Source organism: Macrobrachium rosenbergii, chromosome 22 (genome assembly GCF_040412425.1).
Source record: "Macrobrachium rosenbergii isolate ZJJX-2024 chromosome 22, ASM4041242v1, whole genome shotgun sequence".
Lineage (NCBI taxonomy): Eukaryota > Metazoa > Arthropoda > Malacostraca > Decapoda > Palaemonidae > Macrobrachium > Macrobrachium rosenbergii.
Genome location: NC_089762.1, coordinates 40,400,891 through 40,420,890, shown reverse-complemented (window position 1 = coordinate 40,420,890; position 20,000 = coordinate 40,400,891). Strand labels below are relative to the sequence as shown.

Genomic DNA, 20,000 nt, shown 5'->3' with positions numbered 1-20,000 from the left:
AGTCCTTTGGGCGATTCTGAGGCCCGAACCTGGGTTTTTTTTTTTATTCTTAGAGATTTTTGTAAAAAAAAAAAAAAATCTCAGTCACCACTCGACCATCAAAAGCGCACGCGCAGTAGGATGACTTGCAGTAATGAAAAGGTATGGTTTGTATACCTGGAAAAAATACGAATTATTCTGCCCAGCCTGGTTTTTTCCTTATAACTTTTTATATATATATATACATCTATAAAAAAAAACTGTTCTCAGTAAGTACACCACCGTCCAGGCACATGCGCAGTAGGCGACCTTTTCCTTGTATATGAAAAGGTGCGGTAAAGATCCTTGAAAAATACAAATTATTGATAAAATTTGTTATTTTTTGGTCACTATGCTAATAAATATGATGGTTTGAAATGTGATTTTTTTATGAATTACAGTAATGCTGGAATACTCTACATAATTTAAAAGGCCTCATGATGTCATAATCTTATTTATATTATTAAAAAATGTTGACACTTATCAATTTATTCGTTTTGATGAGTAATTGTGCTAGGTCACCTTCTTTCTTGAGGCATTTAAATACACAAGGTGTGAGGATGCAAGGCTTACTCTTTCACGCACGAAAAGCCATTCACTCCTTGGAATAATTACTTTGGGTTATAACGGCTTTGAGTGAACATCTCTATTTTACACACACGTGCATTTTTATTGTGTGTATATGTTATTTGAACTAAAAAAACACAAAAGAAAGTTATTTATTTGGTCATAGTTTTATCCTTTGCCTTTCTGTCGCCTGGAAAACAGAATCGAGGCAATAGTTCATGTTTGCAGTTGTCCCCAACTCTCGTTGTGTTTGTGTTGCTTCTGTTGTTTTGTTTGAGTTGTTTAAAGTGTTGTTGTGTTTGAGTTGCTTAAACTGTTGTGTTTGCATTTTTAGTTCGGTAGTGTCCTTTCTATACGGTGGTCAGCCTCGTGGACCGGTCAAAGCTTTTGAAGTGTTTTTGCGAAGTTTATACAGTTTGGTAAAATCCAGTTAGATTCGGGATTGTTTAGGTTACGCACAGATGAAATTGAATTATATGAATGAATAAGTGTAGGCACTGGGATATGTGGGTTTAAAGTGTACAAAAGATAAAATTTATGTTATTGATCCATTTCATGCCACGTAATGTGAGGACTCTGAGTATTTGATATGTTATAGATTTTATTTTTATTTTTATTTATAGGGAACGTTTTATGTCTTTATACTGCCGTTTGGAAGTAGGCCATGTTTATTAACCAATTTTCAGTTTGGTACGCAGTAGAGATATTGTAGATTCATAAAAAAAATTTTCTATTTAATGGCTTATATTATTTACGTCCAAATTATGTAAAGTAAATATTACTAACGTTTAAATTATCTGGAAAAAAATATTACGTACGTCTAAGTTATTTAAATTATTTTGAAAATTATCACAGATTCATGTGACTCAGCATCATAATCTCTGGTTTCAGTAATACGCGAACGTTAAATTCCAGTTAAATTCCAGTTGCGTCATACAGCATACGTACCCAGTGACGACTGACGCTCCTAAATCCCAAAGCAAGCCCCGAGATTAATCTGGAACGCACGTAATCCCGGATTCCTTCGTTTGATCTATAATCCATCTTGCAACAACTCCCGCAAAGCTAGAATCTCGTGTCTCGTCAATAATCCAGTATCATGGGAGATATATCATCCAGATGTTCCTTCTCTCTCTCTCTCTCTCTCTCTCTCTCTCTCTCTCTCTCTCTCTCTCTCTCTCTCTCCCCAGTGCAGTGAGCAGTGTATATACATGGTTAAGGTATTAATGTGTAATTCTCTTTCTCTCTCCCCCCAACTTGCAGAGGGACCATGTACATGCATGGTAAAGATATTAATAGGTGATTACCTCTCTCTCTCTCTCTCTCTCTCTCTCTCTCTCTCTCTCTCTCTCTCTCTCTCTCTCTCTCTCCACGTGCAAAGGAACCATGCATGTACATGTTAAAGATTTTAATAGGTGATTACCTCTCTCTCTCTCTCTCTCTCTCTCTCTCTCTCTCTCTCTCTCTCTCTCTCTCTCTCTGCATACTGGGTCATTGCCATCTCTTTAAGAGATCAGGTCACCGGTTTTTTGCCTCATGTTTCATTACACGCTTTGTTGGTTCCGCCCTTCGTCTTATTATTATTATTATTATTATTATTATTATTATTATTATTATTATTATTATTATTATTATTAGATGTTTCAGTAAATACAAGTAATTTTTCAAACTCGTGAGTGATATGTTCAGTAAATATTAATATTTCAGAAATTGATATAATTCTTTGCCATATTTTATTTTTAGTTTTATTCTTACCTTCTTATTCCCAAGTTTATTTTCTGTTGTGTTGTCTTTTTCTGATTCATTCTCTGTCTTCATTTGGCTATTTTATTCTGCTCGTTGGTTTTCCTCCTCCTCCTCCTCCTCCTCCTCCTCTTCTTCTTCTTCTTCTTCTTCTTCTTCTTCTTCTTCTTCTTCTTCTTCTTCTTCTTCTTCTTCCTGGTGTCTTCTCGTTTTCTGATTCTCACTCCATCTTCATTTCGTTGTTTTCCTTTGCTCGTTTTTCCTCCGCCTCCTCCTCCTCCTCCTCCTCCTCGTCTTCTACGTGACCACATGAAAGACGCCAAAATAATAGATGTTATATTTAGCATTAATCTCCTTCACCCATTTTTTTTTTAGTATTTTTCTTCCAGTGGTAAGTCTAATTCCGTGCTTTCTTTCTTTCCAGGTAAGAAGAAGAGGAAGCAGAAGTTTAAGGAGGGGGAGGAGGAGGAGGAACGTGCCGTTCAATGTGTCTAAGTAAGTACATACGAAGCTTAAGACACGGAACCTAAGTGAGGAGGAGGAGGAGGAGGAGGAACGTGCCGTTCAATGCCGTTTTAGTAAGCAAATTCGTAGCTTAAGACGCGGAACGTGAGTTAGTGAATGCCATACGTACTATAAACTTACGAAGAGTCTTTCATTTACCTGAAGAAGTCTTAATATAATGTCTAGGAGTAGAGAGGATTTGGTTATCTTTCAATATTTGTGTTTACGTAAGGGTTATGTAACTTGAGTAATCATTGGTTTTGATAATGTCGTTTGGCCAAATTTAATCTAAATATATTAAGCTATTTATTGACAGGGGGAATAGGATTAATATAAGTGTTCGCTTTGTATCATGGGAGGATAATTCTTTATTGTTTATCTGACTTGGTTTAATCTGAACTGAGTAATCATTAGTTTGGTAATGTCCTTTGGCCCAGTTTAATCTAATTATATTAATAAGCTTTTTATTGACAGGGGAATAGGATTAATATAGGTGCTCGTTTCGTGTAAATTGAGGATAATTCTGTATTGCCTATCTGTTTGTGGACGCTTTTTGTAGAGGTCAAATACGACAAAGTTGTACCACATCGTATCCAAATGACAAATATAATAAACAATTTATTGATATTGTTATGTGAAAGCTCATATGCCTTTGATAATGCATTACCGCTCGGATGGTAATAAAACTGAAAATGTATTCTTTCATTCAGTGCGTTTATGACGCGAAATGAAGACAATTATACCCGTGCCCAAGTAAAGGATATGATAATGTTGTGTTCCAGAAATGAATGCATTGCTTGTTCGCTCGTTAAAAAAGATCATGTTTGCGGCACGTAGAGAAATGTGTGTTGATCGTTTCCGTAAACAGTGAACAATAACGACCCAGAATGTAACGCTTATTTGCGCGTAAGTATAATGCGTAAATAAACATTATGTTTCGTAAGAAATTAACGATGAAATAGATAAGTTGAATAACGTTAGATGTAGTGTTTACTCATGGGAATAAGTTATGTACTTTGTATTAGCTTTCTGTATTCCCTGTAAGAACTATGTGATGCATTTTGTACGAGTTTTTTGTATTTCGTGAGAGAGAGAGAGAGAGAGAGAGAGAGAGAGAGAGAGAGAGAGAGAGAGAGACTGATGGGAGTTTGCCATTCTGCTAAATGATTCATTTTGTACGAGTTTTCTGTTTTGAGAGAGAGAGAGAGAGAGAGAGAGAGAGAGAGAGAGAGAGAGAGAGAGAAGACTGGTGGGAGTTTGTCATTCTACTAAATGATTAATTTTGTACGAGTTTTCCGTTTTACGCGCAGGAGAGAGAGAGAGAGAGAGAGAGAGAGAGAGAGAGAGAGAGAGAGAGAGAGAGTCTGGTTAAATGATATATTTGCGTAGACGTCCTTCGGCACCCTTGATGACAATATTAATTATTGGGAGAAATGATACGTTGCGCCGCCAAATATTGTGCATCCGCTGCATTTCTCTCTCTCTCTCTCTCTCTCTCTCTCTCTCTCTCTCTCTCTCTCTCTCTCTCTCGTCGAAAATGGAATTAAATTTTGGGTGGTGAAAACGTTCCAGAAATATGGCGTCATTTGTTTTCCTTCGAAGGGGACATGTGTACGTATTTGTGTGCACGTGTGCACGAACACACACACACAAACACAAACACACACACACACACACACATATATATATATATATATATATATATATATATATATATATATATATATATATATATATATTTATTTATTTATTTATGTATATACATATATATAAACACACACACAAAGCAACACTTTGAATAAAGCATCAGTGCTTTATACCTTTCAGACCCATGTGGTGTTTTATATTAAATAACATTTGAAGCTAAAGCATCTCGCTTGGTGTTCCCCTTTGGTTAAAGGGGAACAGTTCTCTTGTTCCGCCACCGACGTCACAACAAATCTGAAACGCAATCGAATGAAGAGGGTGTTGGGGGGGCGGGGGGGGGGAGGAGAGGGGAACGTTTATGCGAAGTTTATGAGAGAGAGAGAGAGAGAGAGAGAGAGAGAGAGAGAGAGAGAGAGGATGGGCGCAGCCTCTCAGACAGAGAGACAGACGATTGTGACGCTCTATTCTTCCCAGAGGATCTTGAGGATATTGTTGTTTTATTGTTGTTTATGTTGTTGTGGTCACCGTGTACGGTGAAACGATGTTATGAGAGGATTTGACTGTTTCATTGTTGTTGTTTTTTTGCGTCGCAGTACACGATGTAAAGACCTGTGGCGGGGATCTGGCTGGTGTTGTTGTGATTGCATTGTACGGTGAAAAGATCTCAGGAGGAGGATGATGGTCTGTTGTTGCTGTTGTTGTTGACGCCACTGTACAACATGAAAAGATCTTTTGAGAGGATATTGTTGTTTTCTTGTTGTTATTGTTGTTGTGGCTGCAGTGTGGGGAAGGATGGAAAACGATCAGGGTGCTAATGCATTCTCGGACGGGATCTTGTTTTGATGTTGTGGTCGCAGTGGAAAGATCTTAGGAGAGGATCCTGTTGTTTTTATTGTTTTTGTGATGGCAGTTTTCTATGAAAAGATATAAGAAGAGCACCTTGTTTTATCGTTGTTGTTGTGGCCACAGGATAAGTTGAAAAGATCTTAGGAAAAGATCTTGTTTTATTGTTTTTGTTGTTGTGACCGCAGTATACTGTGAAAAGATCTTAGAGGAGAATCTTGTTTTATTGTTGTTGTGGCTGCAGTGTAGGATGAAAAGATCTTCGGAGAGGATTTTGTTGTTGTTTCTTTAATTGTTGTGACCATGATATAGGATGAAAAGATCTTAGAGGAGAATCTTGTTATATTGGTGTTGTTGTGGCTGCAGTGTAGGATGAAAAGATCTTTGGAGAGGATTTTGTTTCTTTAATTGTTGTTGTGACCACGATATAGGATGAAAAGATCTTAGAGGAGAATCTTGTTTTATTGGTGTTGTTGTGGCTGCAGTTTAGGATGAAAAGATCATTGGAGAGGATTTTGTTGTTGTTTCTTTAATTGTTGTTGTGACCACTATATAGGATGAAAAGATCTTAGAAGAGAATCTTGTTTTATTGGTGTTGTTGTGGCTGCAGTGTAGGATGAAAAGATCTTTGGAGAGGATTTTGTTGTTTCTTTAATTGTTGTTGTGACCACAATATAGGATGAAAAGATCTTAGAAGAGGATCTTGTTTTTATTGTTGTTGTGACCTCAGTATATATAGAAAGACTTGTTTCTCATTCGTTTCTTAAGTACCTGGGATATCAGGTCTGCATGTTTTAGGGAGATGAGAAGAAAAGATTAAGAGTTGAGACGATTTAATACGTTCCTTAAGTTATTATTTCATAAGGACTAGATTTGCCTTATAGATTTGTAGATAAAGAAGAGAATTCTAAGTATTTTTTATTTTGTCATGAAATAAAAGTAAGGGAATATAAATGGAAGGCTTAAAGTATTATTACTTACGAGTTATATCTACTCAGAACTTTGCATCGTTATAAGTTGTAAAGATATTACTTCATAAGTTCCAGAAGTACTTATGGGTTTGTAAGTGTTTTTTTTTTTATGAAGGAAAAGTAAGGGAATACGATTTGAAGCCATAAAGTATTGTTACTTACAAGTCGTTGTAAGTTGTACAGTTTAAAACATTTCTTAAGACATTATAAGTTCCAGATATACTTAACGGTTTCTAACTATTTTTTTTATCTTAAGTAAAAGTAAGGGAATAAGATTTCAAAGTTTTTTTTGTCATGGAGTAAAAATAAGGGAATTTGAATGGGAGGCGTTAAGCATTGTTACTTATAAGTAACATTTACTTATTTCGAACTTGCATCGTAGTGCCTTGTTAAGTTTAAAATGTTACTTAAGATTTTACTTCACAAGTTCCAGATATACTTGTGGGTTTATGAGTGTTTTTTTTTTTTTTTGGTCAAGGAGTGAATGCAAGGGAATATGAAAGGAAGGCATAAAGTATTGTTACTTATAAGTACAACATTTACTTAATTCGAATTTACACCGCTGTAAGTTGTTAAGTTTAAAATGTTACTGACGATATTGCTCCATAAGTTCCGGGTTTCTAAATATATTTTATCATGGAGTAAAAGTAAGTAAATATAAATGAAAAGTGTAAAGTATTGTTATTTATAAGTAACATTTACTTAATTCGAACGTGCATACTTGTGCGTTGTTGAGTTCCGTTTGTTGCGATCTAGAACTTGATGCGTATATGTCACTCTTCTGCGTGGCTTGCTTGGATACCTAGGTGCGTCTCTCTCTCTCTCTCTCTCTCTCTCTCTCTCTCTCTCTCTCTATCATACCTATTGATTTATTGATCGGTTGCACATTCCTGGCACTAAGCATTACTTATAGATGAACGACTGCGACATCGAACTGGCATTTAAATCCTGAGAGAGAGAGAGAGAGAGAGAGAGAGAGAGAGAGAGAGAGAGAGAGAGAGAGAGCGCGCGATAGCCCAATATGAGTCACGGGATCGACGTGCCACTGATTTGTCTCCTGTCTAGTGTATGAAGCATGACGAAGAAATAAAATTAATCTAAAAATAAAATGAAATAGATAAATGAAAATAAATAAAATTAAATGGCGTAGAAGGTAGAGGTGATTATCTCAGTATTTTGTTGAAGTCGAATCACTACATTTAACTGTACATAAATGGCAAATTTACACACACACACACACACACACATATATATATATATATATATATATATATATATATATATATATATATATATATATATATATATATATATAAGGTAGTAAACAATGGAATAACGCCTCCCCTTCCCCGTCCTCCCTCCCCCATCCTCTTCCCTCTCACCTCCCCCCCCCTCTAGGTTTTGCCATCCATTTCAATTCAATGAAAAGACCCCAGCCATTAATATGGAAGGGACAGACTCGAGGGGATGCAGAACTTCGGATCTGCCCCTTTTCTCACTTTTTTCCCAATTTTTTCCTTTTTTTCCCTTTTTTTCGTCACCTGAAGCTTGCTACCTGGAGGTGCCACTGTTGTGTCAACAGAAGAGAGGTTTTCCACTGATCTCTCTCTCTCTCTCTCTCTCTCTCTCTCTCTCTCTCTCTCTCTCTCTCTCTCTCTCTGTGACCTTTTATATCTTCCTTAATTTTATCTGCCTTTTCATCATAATCTCCTCTTTGTATTCCCCTTTCCTTCTCTCTCTCTCTCTCTCTCTCTCTCTCTCTGTTGCCACTCCCATTTCCTCCTTCACATTTGTTTCCTTACTCGTGTTGATTCCTTACTTTTCATTTAACTCTCTCCCTCCCCTTACTTTTCCGTTCATTTGCCACTCAGAACGCAAAATTTACTCTCTCTCTCTCTCTCTCTCTCTCTCTCTCTCTCTCTCTCTCTCTCTGGTGTCCTTCCCCAAAACACAAACAAAACCAAATTCTTGCTAGTGGTCTTCGGAAGTATGACGTCACGACATCCCTAAACGAATTATGGGCCAAGGAGCACTCATTATTCTTATCTAGCCTAAGCCTTTAAGCTTATGTTAACTTGTAAATGGATCTTATTCTGACGTCACGACATCCCTAAAAGTATTATGGGACATAACAGGAAGTGTTAATTGTGTTTTAACTCTTCAGTTGATACAACTTTACAAATGGCTGTTATTACGCTACAGTGTTTATGTACACATTAATTCCAGAATGTAAAATGCATAATTACGATAATATATCACAATTATTGGGAAGGGGTAATTCAGCGCAAATTGAAAAGGGGGCATCAGTGATTGGTAGTAAGTGATTTCATTCCGTAGAACTAATGTTGGGTTGTAAATGAAATAATTGATTATATATATATATATATATATATATATATATATATATATATATATATATATATATATATATATATATATATATATATATATATATATATGGACGTATAGATGTACAGTTTGTTATTTATTTTGGTTGTTTATATATAATTTGTGTGTTAGTTTTGCTTTGTTCGTAAATAAGAGGTCTGAATAATTTCTTTATTATTTTAGAGACAAACTCAATTATGAGTATATGTGAACGTTATTGTTATTAGTAAAAGGATTTTGCTTATGAATTTGGCTATGTAGGTAATTACGGTAAAATCCAAGAGAATTACGTGTTACTTAAGAGATAAATTCTCTTTATGCGTTGAATAATTAGTTAAGAATTTAATGCAAATAATCCTGCTGTTGTTCATTAAATTGATTAGTACTGATATTGTTCTAGAAAGTATTAAAACAGCAAAACCCTGTATAGACGGAAATTAAATCAATTAAATAAAAAATTTATTATGATAAATTGAAATTTGGCAAGTTATTAGTTATAATAAGGGGCTTCAGCACATTACGACAGTGTATAAAGAAAGCAGTCAAACGGATCAAAATAGGTTGAAAGGTTTTTTAAATTTTATAATTGAACGATACAACAACGATAGAAGTGAACGATGACGCAATACAGTACCGGATTAGGGAAGGTGGCGAATTACCTGTCGTTTTAATCAAGAAGAAAGTTTTTCAGATTGAATTGATTTTCTTGGAATATACTTCATAATTTTTTTTTGGTCTGAATTTATAAATTAAGATGATTTCTGTTTTATTGTTTGGTATTGCTCTCGTAATGGTATTGAGGTATCATGCAATGGAATTTGGTAATAAAATTGCATTTGTGTTCATATATATATATATGAATATATATATGAATATATATATTTATATATATATATATATATATATATATATATATATATATATATATATATATATATATATATATATATGTATATATATATAAACACACACACACACACACAATCTTTAGTCCATCTTGTAAATGTGGTATCATTAACTTCCTGTACCCTACTATTCATCATCATCATCATCATCACCATCATCATTATCACTACTAATCTCATTATTATTATTATTATTATTATTATTATTATTATTATTATTATTATTATTATTATTATTATTATTTTCTTGTCCCAATGAAGGACCATTGCGTGTCAGATCACGACCTCTGCAGTTCCCCTATGGAGGTCTGACCTATGCTGAGGTCAAGGCTGTTTGTCAGGCAATGGCGTGTTGGATGACCTCTCTCTCTCTCTCTCTCTCTCTCTCTCTCTCTCTCTCTCTCTCTCCCCATGATGTGGTTGTATCCTTTAATCACAATTTGTTACACTTCCTCAGTTCCTGTGATACCTAGAATTTATGCTTGAATTTATGCCTCTCTCTCTCTCTCTCTCTCTCTCTCTCTCTCTCTCTCTCTCTCTCTCTCTCCCCATGATGTGGTTATATCCTTTAATCACAATTTGATACACTTCGTCGGTTTTTGTAATACCTAGAATTTTTGCCTCTCTCTCTCTCTCTCTCTCTCTCTCTCTCTCTCTCTCTCTCTCTCTCTCTCTCTCTCTCTCTCTCTCTCTCTCGCTTGGTCCATTATGTGTCCGTTGGTGACACCCGCTATGTCTGTCTGTCTGTCCGTCCGTCTGTCACGCTGTCCTTCTACTCCGTAGCCAAATTATATGTCATTGTATGTCACTATACATTCGTTGTCATCATAACAATGATGGTGACACTTGGAGTGCCACTATCTCACTCCACGAGTTGTGAAGGATTTATTTCGGGCGTGGGCTAGAAAGGGACGTTAGTTTGCCCACTTCTGATTAAAATTTATTTTTTATTTTTTAGTTTCCAATTTGCGTCAGTAACCTAGATGTTCCGACGCCAGTTTTAGTATAACCATAACTCAGTCAATCAGTCTATGGCTTAATCTCTGTAGGTAATAATCGTTTAATGTTACTGTTTTAACTTTTTCATTAGACGCCCTGATTGTAATATATATTTTAATCTAACGAAGTTTTTAAAAATATTTGTTTGGGATCAAACTCCTTCATTTCCAGCGTGGGGGGCGGAGGGGGTGAGTGCTATCATTGTACCTCTTGTGGTGTACTGTTGGCATTAGTAAAGGTTGTTTGTAAATTTGCATTTCACCTATTTAGATGTTCCGTAGATGGGTAATGCCGTCAGTGCACCTTATGCGGTGCACTGTAGGCATTATTTAAGGTTCTTTGCAGCGTGCCTTCGGCCCCTAGCTGCAACCCCCTTTCGTTCCTTTTACTGTACCTCCTTTCATATTCTGTTTCTTCCTAACAATTGATTCATAGTGCAACTGCGCAGTTTTCCTCCTGTTACACCTTTCAAACCTTTTACTGTCAATTTCCGTTTAAGAGCTGATTGACCTCATAGGTCTCAGTGCTTGGCCTTTGGCCTAAATTCTATATTCAATTCAATTCAGCCGATTTAGATGTATGTTAATATTAATGTTCATATGTTAAGCGAACGCTTATTCTTTATTACGAGAGGAAATGTATTGTTTTGTTAGAGTTTAAATATGAAAATGGATGTTCATCTGTTTGAATGTTGATGAACTCGCATTCGGATTTGAATTGGAAAATGTAATTAATGTTTGATTGGAAATCAGCATGCAACATTGCATTTCCTTTCTCTCTCTCTCTCTCTCTCTCTCTCTCTCTCTCTCTCTCTCTCTCTCTCTCTCTCTCTCTGTTCATATTTATGGAAGTAGCAGTGGGTACACAGATTGACAGACATATTGATAGGTAGACTGATAGATTGACAGACAGGTAGATATATATGATTTGTGAGAGAGAGAGAGAGAGAGAGAGAGAGAGAGAGAGAGAGAGAGAGAGAGATAGTAAATGCTTTATTGTTTCCCTCACTCTCTGTCTCTCTCTCTCTGTTCAGATTACGTATGGCAGTAGCAGTGAATACCAAGATTGACAGAGAGAGAGAGAGAGAGAGAGAGAGAGAGAGAGAGAGAGAAACAACAACTCACACTTACCATTCTGCAGTCGCTATGTCGTTCTCCGTGTCGTCGTGCATCTAAAACTGCTGCTGCTGCTGTTAGCGCGGCTGTCGCTGCTACTGCTGCGACACTTTAAATTTTCAAGAAGAGCGACTGACGACACAGCAGGAAGTCGCTGGGCGAATCCGCAGGTAGCAACAGCATAATAATGCATATGCAGTTGCAAGCGTTGATGCTGTGTTGGGGGCGCACACACACACACACAGCTCACAGCTCACAGCTCAAGCTTTTTTTGTGGGGGGAGAGGATAGGGAGAGGGGTGATGGGAAGGGGTTAGAGTATGTTATTGTTTACAATAAACTTTCAGGTGGGGGGGAGTGTGAGATGAAACACACACACACACACACACACACACACACACACACACACACACACACACCCGCGCGCGCGCACACACACACACACAGAGCTCAAAGCTCGCAGCTCAACTTTTTTTTGTGGGGGAAGGGGTGAAAGGAGGGGGTTAGAGTCTGTTGTCTACAGTAAGCTTTGAAGGGGGGGGGATGAAAGTCAGACGAGCTTTTATGAAAATTTATTTATTGATAAATGTATGCAATATCCGCGTTCACGTTTGATATAATTGTTAAGAAATAATGTAAAATTATTTGTTTAATTAGCCTATATCAACTTTTTATTTATAAACATCCTTTTATCGTGGGTACGGTACATGATGGTGCGTATGGTACGTTGGTAGAGTGTCGAAATAGATTCATAGTTTCCTTGTTTAGTTTGATATAATTGTTTGAAATTGGTTTTAAATGATTTGTTATTTATTTCATTTTTTAAAAATTGATAAGCACTCTTTTATCTTGTGTATGGTACTTTATGGTATGTATGGTACGTTGGTACAGTGTCTGAATAGATTCATACAGTTTCCTCGTTTAGTTTAAGTTTGAAATTGGTAAAAGATTTGTTATTTATATAATTTTTTTTTATTGAGAAACACTTTCATCTTTGTTACGGTACAGTATGGTACGCTGGCACAGTGTCTGAATAGGTTCATACAGTTTCATCGTTTATTTTGATGTAATAGTTTGAAACTGGTTTTAAATGAATTATTTATAAAATTTTTTTTTATTGATAAACTTTTATTTTGGGTACGGTACAACATGGTACGTATGGTACGTTGGTGCAATGTCTAATTAGATGCATACAGTTTCCGCATTCATGTTGATATAATTGTTAGGAAGTCGATTTGCACGATATGTATATTTATATACACTTTTTTTTATAAATGTCCTTTTATCTTGTTTACGGTACACTACGGTACACAGGTACAGTGGCCTGCTGGTGTTGCTTCTCGGTTGAACGATAAGTATCAAAGTAGAATATCTACCCTGCTGTTATTAATTCACGAGTATTCATCATGTATGAGCCACGCCCATGTAAGGGGAAAAGGCATATATATCTATACTGTATATCTATACTGTATATATATATATATATATATATATATATATATATATATATATATATATATATATATATATATATATATATATATATATGTATGTATATATATAATCTGTCCAGTATTCCAATCAGTTTAGTTCTGTTAGTTTTTGAGAGAGAGAGAGAGAGAGAGAGAGAGAGAGAGAGAGAGAGATTAATCTTTATTTTTTCAGAGAGAGAGAGAGAGATTGATCTTTATTTTTCACAGAGAGAGAGAGAGAGAGAGAGAGAGAGAGAGAGAGAGAGAGAGAGAGAGAGAGATTGATCTCTGAATATACGAATGCAATAAGGAGAATCGTCGAGTACTTTCCAACCACAGTACTTTTATGGCCAGAATATCGATCGTCGGTCGTAAAAGAATAAAAAAAATTGTCTGTGCTTCTCTGCAGGGCGTATCCCCCTTCCCCACCCCTCTCTCTCTCTCTCTCTCTCTCTCTCTCTCTCTCTCTCTCTCTCTCTCTCTGAACAAAAGAATGGAAGAACAAAGGTAGCTTATTGATTTGATCGTTTTTTTAATCTATTTTCTTTACTGTTAATTGGTCTTATTGTAATGTGTGCATTTGTTCCTTTTATTTATATAGGATATATATTTATTTATTATTTTTTGTTTTGTTTTTATTTGCTCCTAAGTTATCGTTTGAAATTGTTTTTGTTCGATTTTCTATTGACTCTTATATTCACATTCCTTATTTTTGTCTATTTTTTATAGCAGTTATAGTGCGCTAGCACTCGCTAGGCCCGAGTTCGGGTCGCCGGCCGGCTAATGAAGAATTAGAGGAATTTATTTCTGATGATAGAAATTCATTTCTCGCTATAATGTGGTTGGGATTCCACAATAAGCTGTATGTCCCGTTGCTAAGTAACCAATTGGTTCTTAGCCACGTAAATAAGTCTAATCCTTCGGGCCAGCCCCCCTAGGAGAGATGTTACTCAGCTCAGTGGTCTGGTAAAACGAAGTTATAGTTAACTTGTAGCCGTTATAACAATTGGCTGTTTAGTTATAATAAGTGGTCGCTGTGCTTGTTGGGAGAAATTATAATTGTTTGATTTCTTTAATTCATCTTTCTTTCATAATTTATTTAATTATTTCTTGATTGTTTTTCCTGTTCATTTTAGAAATGTTTCTCATTATTTCTTTTCCTTCAGTGGAAAGATATTTTACAGAAATGTAGCTACGTCATTTTCTTATTTGCTTTTCCCATGTACTGTTATTATTTTCTCTCTCTCTCTCTCTCTCTCTCTCTCTCTCTCTCTCTCTCTCTCTCTCTCTCTCTCTCTCTCTCTCTCTCTCTTATATTTCCCATTACGGTACTGTAATTCGTTCTCACCAATTTCCCGTTTCTTTTCATTTACCCTTCTCATTGTTCTCTCTCTCTCTCTCTCTCTCTCTCTCTCTCTCTCTCTCTCTCTCTCTCTCTCTCCACCTCTATCCAGAGTTATTGATCGTGAGCTCCCTAGCAATTAATTATTGTTAGATTCCTTCGATTCTCTCTCTCTCTCTCTCTCTCTCTCTCTCTCTCTCTCTCTCTCTCTCTCTCTCTCTCTCTATTTCCCATGTACTGTAATTCGTTCTCACCAGTTTCCCGTTTCTTTTTCATTTACCCTTCAGATTGTTCTCTCTCTCTCTCTCTCTCTCTCTCTCTCTCTCTCTCTCTCTCTCTCTCTCTCTCTCTCTCTCTCTCTCACACCTCTATCCGGAGTTATTGATCATCTGCTCCCTAGCAATTAATTATTGTTAGATTCTTTCGACCCCCACCTCTCTCTCTCTCTCTCTCTCTCTCTCTCTCTCTCTCTCTCTCTCTCTCTCTCTCTCTCTGTGCCCTGGATTGTGATTTAAAGGACTGGTCACGTTTTACTCTTTAATTTGACAGAGGTGATGTGTCGTATGCTCGTGGTTGATTTAAATGCAATCTCTTGTCTATGATTTAAATATATATATTCTTTTGTTTATCATTTTATATCCTAATTATTCTTTACCCTCTTTCAGTCCCTGTATTTCCAAGGGGATGCTGTCACATATTTTCTTATTTGGTGATGCGTCTTCTTGTTTCTTTTAGTGTTTTCTTTTAGTTAATTTTCTTTGTTAATATTTTCTTTTTATTTATTTCATTTTCTTTGTCAGTAGTTTCATTTATTTGAATTTCTTCGTCAGCATTTTCTTTTCTTTCATTTATGTTATCTATATTTTCTTATAATTCGTTTTCTTTGTCAATATTTTTAAGACTTTAATTTTCTTTATGCCAATATTTTTTTAATTTCATTTTCTTTGCCAGTATTTTCTTTTATTTTATTTTCCTCGTCAGTATTTTCTTTCATTTCCTTTATACTCTAATTTTCTTTTAATGTGTCTCATTCGACTTCGAAGCACCCGCTGGGCTACCAGTTCCCACACATTCATTATAGATAGCGGTCCTAGACGTGTTATGTTCGGAAACTTCAATTTTAGTTTTCTGAAAAGAAAACTCTTGATGGCTTTGTTTGTCCGTCCGCACTTTTTCTGTCCGCCCTCAGATCTTAAAACCTACTGAGGTTATAGGACCGCAAATTGGTATGGTGATCATCCACCCTCCAATCACCAAACAAACCAGATTGCAGCCCTCTAGCCTCAGTAGTTTTTCTTTAAGGTTAAAGTTAGCCATAATCGTGCGTGTGGCAACGATATAGGACAGGCCACCATCGGGCCGTGGTTAGAGATTCATGGGCCGCGGCTCATACAGCATTATACCGAGACCACCGAAAGATAGAGCTATTTTCGGTGGCCTTGAGTATACGCTGTACAGAAAACTCGATTTCGCCGAAGAAACTTCGACGCATTTTTTACTTGTTTTATTTTCTTTTATTTATTTCTCTTAAGTATTCCATTGCAAAGATTCGGGATTTCGTCTCTTGTCTAGTTTAATTCCCATAATCCCCTTTTCAAGAGGCAGGTCCTTTTTAACGTTTAATGTATTCCTATAATCTTCCCGTTTTCACGAGGCACTTGTATAGTTCCCTCCCGTTTATTGTATCCATTCATGTCTTTATGTCTTGTCATTTTCAAGCAAATGATTCATTGGATAATTTAATTAGGTAATAGTTTTTCTCTTTTTTTTTTTTTTTGTTTCAACATTTTAAACGTAGATCGCATGACTGAACTGCTTAGTATGGAGGTGGCTTAGTATGGAGTTATTTTACAAAGTCATTTTACAAAGTTATTTTACAAAGGTTTTTTTTTACAAAGTTTTTACAAAGTCATTTTACAAAGGCTTTTTTTACAGTCTTTTTACAAAGTTATTTTACAAAGGTTTTTTTTTACAAAGTCTTTTTACAAAATCTTTTTTTACAGTCTTTTAGAAAGTTTTTAGAAAGTCTTTTTTGCAAATTCTTGTTTACAAAATCCTTTTACAGAGTATTCTTAAAGTATTTTTTTTACAAAGTTTTTACAAAATCGTTTTTACAGTCTTTTTACAAACTATTTGTCTAAAGTCTATTTACAAAACCTTTTTTTACGTCCTTTTTTACAGCCTAATTTGTAATGTCTCTTTCCAAAGTATTTTCTGACAAAGTCTTTTTTTTTTTTTACAAAGTCTTACAGTCTTTTCACAGTGTCTTTTTTACAAAGTTTTTTTCTTAAATTGATGATACTGTTGCTTTGTATCTCCAGTGCAACGGGATTGCAAGACGTGACCGATCTTGCCAACAAATACATTATTGATCTCGGCTCTGAAGATTTTCCACCCAGGCAAAACAATGTGCTGGACCTCTTCTCTTGGGGATTGTGGGGGGGGAAGGGGAGGGGGATGTTGGGGAGTTGGGGTGGGAAATGGGGGATGGTGTTTCATGAACAGAAGATCGGTAAGGCTATTGTAAAGGCGCCTAAATTATCACGTTACCTGGAAATCAGTTTGAATAGAGGCATAGAACAGGACAGGCCCTGCATTTAGTGATGAAAATGATTATATGTATATATATATATATATATATATATATATATATATATATATATATATATATATATATATATATATATATATATATATATATATATATATATATATATATATATATATATATATATATATATATATATATATATACATACATATATATAGAATCTGTTGGTCACCTTTTACCTGATAAGTACATGATTGTAACAGCATTTTTGGATGCGCTAGTAGCTACAAAGCCTTAGATCCAAATGCAAGATATATGAAGTAATTCTGAAGTCCGGTAGCGGAAATCGAACCCGAATCCCGAGTAATCAGAACGAGGCCACGTTGCCGACCTGACCACGCGGAGATGAGTGGGCAGGCATTGTGGATATTACTGTTATATATATATATATATATATATATATATATATATATATATATATATATATATATATATATATATATATATATATATATACATACATTATATATATATTCCTCTATCAGATACCACTCACTGGTCCATGAGAGAGAGAGAGAGAGAGAGAGAGAGAGAGAGAGAGAGAGAGAGAGAGAGAGAGAGAGAGAATTTTCCCCTCACCCTTCGTATTGTCCTCATATTTAAAAGACACAAGCTCTTCATCCTTGCTTCATAAATTCTATCTTGTGACCCATTTCTTCCCCCTTCCTCTCATCAGTCATCCACATCATCTCTCTCTCTCTCTCTCTCTCTCTCTCTCTCTCTCTCTCTCTCTCTCTCTCTCTCTCTCTCTCTCATCGTCTTTTTCTTCAGCTTTATTTTTCAGAGAAAAAATCCTAGATCCTTTTTCCTCGGGAGTGCAGAGACATACGTTGTAATTACCTTGTCACAGAGAGAGAGAGAGAGAGAGAGAGAGAGAGAGAGAGAGAGAGAGATTGCATTAAGGAAAGGAAGATCAGTGGTCAGATGTCACCGTAAAGAAAAAAAGACTTAGCACGTAAAAGGTGAAGATTCCCAATTCTTTAAAGAAGTCTCATTGTTTGTTGTTTTAAAATTCATATATAAATATATATATATATATATATATATATATATATATATATATATATATATATATATATATATATATACACACATTTTACAAGGAAAATGATAGAAACACGTTATCTGATAAAACACGTTATTATTGTTATTATTATTATTATTATTATTATTATTATTATTATTATTATTATTATTATTATTATTATTATTAGGTATTTTTCAAGTATAATGGTTTCTTTTACAGTATCAATTCGTTTCTTTCTCGAATTTATGAATGACGTTTTGACAGACCGGGATCATAATGGATTTTCGGAGGCTCCGTTATCCGAGATTTCATTACATTAGTGACGAGAGAGAGAGAGAGAGAGAGAGAGAGAGAGAGAGAGAGAGAGAGAGAGAGAGAGAGAGAGAGAGAGAGAGAGAGAGAGAGGAATCTGATTTTATCAAAACTTTTTAATATTGCGATCATTTTTCTCTCACACACATATATATGTATATATATACATAATATAAATATAAATTATATATATATATATATATATATATATATATATATATATATATATATATATATATATATATATATATATATATATATTATATATACATATATTTAATGATGCATGGAATTAGCACTTTTTGAATTTTATTAAACAAGGTTCACTGTACTCTCTCTCTCTCTCTCTCTCTCTCTCTCTCTCTCTCTCTCTCTCTCTCTCTCTCTCTCTCTATCCCCCCATTGAATTTTCAAGCACTAGAATATTCGAGAATAATACATAAAAAAAGTGATTGCAGACTTTGCCTCATCAAAAATAAAAAAAATAAAAATTTAAAATTTCACCTTAGCTTTGTTTTTATAACTTTTTTTATTGTTAATTCAAGTTCAAATAGTCTCAAATGTTTCAGAGGCCTCAAAAAAAAATAAATAAATAAAAACTCTTCCATCTGACGTTGGATCAACTTAGCAAGATTGGATTTTTCCCCGACCTTGGAGTTTGCAGTCTGTGATTGCAGTAGGGGTTGCATGCGGGTACATTATTGCAAAATTGCAATCTGGGTGATACCTGTTGCCACTAGGAGATTTATTGACTTTTTTTCTAGTCTTTCTAGTTTATTTTATCAATTTTTTATTAATTAAGTGTTCATTATTTTTCCTTTTAGTTTTGTTCAGTCTTTTCGTCTCTGTACATTATTCTAGCGTTTTTCATTAATTATTTGTTCATTATTTTTTATTTTGGTCTTTCTAGTTTATTTTAGCAATTTTTTCTTAATTAATTAAGTATTCATTATTTTTCCTTTTAGTTTTGCTCTGTCTTTTCGTCTATGTACTTTATTGTAGTATTTTTCATTAATTAATTAATTAATTGCTCATTATTTTTTATTTTAGTTTTTTTACTGCTTAATTGCAGAAAGTGCACCAGTATGTCTTTAGGACCGAAATTTCACAACTCATTCTTTCTTTCTTATACCATTTATATTTATTCCTCGTAACACCCGCTAGGCCACCGATTCCCAATCCCCCCCCCCTTGCATCCCCTGAGATAAGTTAAGTATCCCGGCACTTCCGAAATATGCGGTTGTATTCACCAAGGTTAAAAAGTAGTTAACGTTATTAAATTACATTCTTACTGTTAATTAACTCCGTGGAGTTGATGATGGCGTATAGGAACGCCGATACGCTTTGCGTAATGAAAAGGGGGAAACAGTTAATTAGTTTCTGTTGAAAATACTTTCAGTATATAACTGCCAGTATATAACTGTAATGGTCATATTTTTTCGGTCAGGGGAAGTCTACATGTCGCTTGAATTCGGGGTTTGTGTTGAAGAAGTAGAAGGTTCGCTGGAAGTCGAAGGTTTATGTATCTAAAAGTCGA

At 35.2% G+C, this 20,000-nt stretch overlaps 1 protein-coding gene across 4 annotated transcripts in view; it reads left to right on the top strand.

Moving 5' to 3' along the window:
* The window catches only part of LOC136850783 (uncharacterized), a 293,749-nt gene that overhangs the window by 149,452 nt on the left and 124,297 nt on the right, over positions 1–20,000 (top strand). Inside the window, exon 1 of one of the 4 annotated variants that reach the window (XM_067124735.1) lies at positions 2,752–2,823. The exons of the other annotated variants lie outside the window; for them this stretch is intronic. The gene's annotated coding sequence lies outside the window, so the exon portion shown is untranslated. Of the gene's footprint in view, positions 1–2,751; positions 2,824–20,000 lie in introns of those variants that run through there. 4 annotated transcript variants of the gene reach the window in all.